Source organism: Aplysia californica, unplaced genomic scaffold (genome assembly GCF_000002075.1).
Source record: "Aplysia californica isolate F4 #8 unplaced genomic scaffold, AplCal3.0 scaffold00060, whole genome shotgun sequence".
In the NCBI taxonomy this organism is placed as follows: Eukaryota; Metazoa; Mollusca; class Gastropoda; order Aplysiida; family Aplysiidae; genus Aplysia; species Aplysia californica.
In genome coordinates, this window is record NW_004797330.1 from 1,668,622 (window position 1) to 1,671,253 (window position 2,632).

General features: G+C 42.3%; 1 protein-coding gene across 1 annotated transcript in view; it reads right to left on the bottom strand.

Annotated features, from left to right (window-relative positions):
* The window catches only part of LOC101859083 (filamin-C), a gene marked incomplete at its 3' end in the record, with an annotated part of 63,385 nt that overhangs the window by 33,657 nt on the left and 27,096 nt on the right, over positions 1 to 2,632 (bottom strand).

Below are 2,632 nucleotides of genomic sequence, written 5' to 3' on the forward strand. Positions count from 1 at the left end.
GCTTACTCTCTGAACGGCACTACGATGTAAACATTTAAAACTGTATATAAAATCTTACTCACAACCTGAAAAGACACACTCAATAGTGGCGTCGGTGGCCTAGTGGTTAGGCTACCGGACTGGTATTCGTGAGGTTGTGGGGTCGGGGGTTCGAGCCTCGGGCCCGAAGTTGTGTCCTTGGGAAAGACACTGTACACGAATTTTCCTCATTTCACCCAGGTGGAAATGGGTACCCAGCTATAGACATTGAAAGATCTTGTCAATATGTTAGTGTTTTAGCGCCTATAAATGGCTGCTTTCACTGTATGCTTCCTAGGAAGTAGAGTCTGTTTCAGAATGCTCTCAGGTCTGCTGGGGTAACGGTATATATTGTGAAGCGCATAGAGCTTGCTGTTGAGCGGGGATTTGCACTATACAAATTAATGCCATCTATTACTATAATAGTATAAGGCTCATGTTGCGGATGTTAAAACAACTTAGAAAAGACCGACGCCCTAACCAGTGCCTGTGGTGTAGCGGTTAGGGGCTTCCACATCGCACGCAACAGACGTGAGTTCCATTCCCTTCCTGTATGAGGGGGAATGTAATGTGTATTTGTTTTAAATCGAGTTTCTATTTGTTTTAAACCCAGTTTCTATTTGTTTTAAACCGAGTTTCTATTTGTTTTAAATCGAGTTTCTTCGTCTCTGTCTACAAGGATGTTGTATCCCTCACAGCCCGGCTAGCCCTAGTAGGGGCATTGCCCAGATTAGACGTGGTGTTTGAAAGTGTACACACAACATGATTGATTGATTGATTGATTGATTGATTGTATGATTGAAGACGTTTTACGATCATTTAGGAGGTGGGCTACTTCAACTTTACAGAGCTGGAGATCCTTTGTTGCTGCCCTAAACGCCAGATGGTGTAACGGGAAGTAAGTTAAGTTAAGTTAACTACTTCAACTTTGCCAGTGATAAATACAACGTTCTGTCTATCAGACATGCGATGATGTAACTCGATAAATAAAAACAAAATAAAAAATAAAATAAAAACCAACATAAAACCTACCTCTACGTTAAACATTGTATCATGTAAGTTCCTGAAATGTTCCTCTTAGCCTTTTTTTGGTAAGTGTTTTACGGCGCTCGCAACTGAATAAGGCCAAATGAGCGCGCTGGACACTCCAATTTTTTTCAATCGGTAGGAAATGTTGAATTTTGTCGGGGTGGCGGCCGAAGCCTACTCTTATCGATTTTGCACCACCAAGGGATCTTTAACGTGCGCAACTTGCACACGAGCCCTCAGAGATTTTTCGCCCTTGTCCGAGAAGGCTAGGTGTAAATCTCTCCTACCAGAAGATCAGGGGTGCGGCTGAAAGACAGCAGTCAGAATGAGCCAAGGAGTAGCAGTAGAAATGCTGCAGAAAGACTCACGAGCCCACAGGAGGGGGCAAAGGAGGTGAGGGAGTGGAGGCAGAAAGAGAAGACGAAAGCAGACGACAGAACATTGAAAGAGAGCTGGAAAGGAGCTGAAAGGAGACACTTTTAGAGAAGGAAATTTTTCGGTCGCTACCCGGATTCGAACCTGGGACCTTTTGAATGGGAGGGCAACACCTTAACCTCTAGACCATGACAGTCCCCCCCCCCCCCCCCCCCTTTAGCCTTGCTGTACCAAAACATTACTCTGCCTGAGAAATGTGCTAAGCTGCACTGGGTAACACACGTCTTTTGACAGATACATTTAATCCCTGCTTCAGTGAGTCCTTGGTGTATCAGTTACGTTCGTTTGTTTGTTTGTTTGCTAGTTAGTTTTAGTAGAGGTTTTATGGCGCTCACAACTGCATAGGGTCATATTAGCACCAGAAGATTAGAGGTGTTACAAGAGAGTAACAAATATAAAAACGAAGGAGGGGAGATAAGGACGATAGATGTTTGATAGGAAAGAAGAAGGTAGTGTGCACACAACGATTAATCAAATCAAATTATTATGAAGAAATCGATATAACAAAAACATAACATATATAAACACCAAACTGAAATAAAGCTCTTCGGGGTGTTCGTACTTTAACACCCCCCCTAACCCCCCAAGGTGGTAGATTCTAGAGATTCAAATTATAACAAAAAATCTCAAACGGATCATATTAAAATATAAATGTCGTCGAGAGCGTGGCAGAGTCGTTTACATTATCAGCCTACATCTAGCAGGATCACACAACAAAATAGAAAAAAAATATTTAAAAGTTTGATTTTTCTTCTTCTGTAAAGACACAATTGGTGATTTTCAACAGACTCAGTCATGCTGAACATGCAGCTCTTCCCGTGTCCAAAGGAGCCTGTATTCTATTCATGTCTTACAATTATTACAATTCGCTCAACAAAGTTCCAAAGCAACGTTTTAATTACCCTCCCAAAGGAGACTTTAAATAGCCTGGGCCTACATTGAATACAACATGTTCATAATATTCGTCCCATCAAAACACTTGTCGCTCATAACTCGTGATTCAAGAGAAGCGATAAAAACAAAACAAAAACGACAAAACAACAACAAAACAACCCCCCCTCCCCCTCCCACGTCCCAGCTACTTTCGACTGGGTTTCTTATCACACACACACACACACACACACACACACACACACACACACACACACCT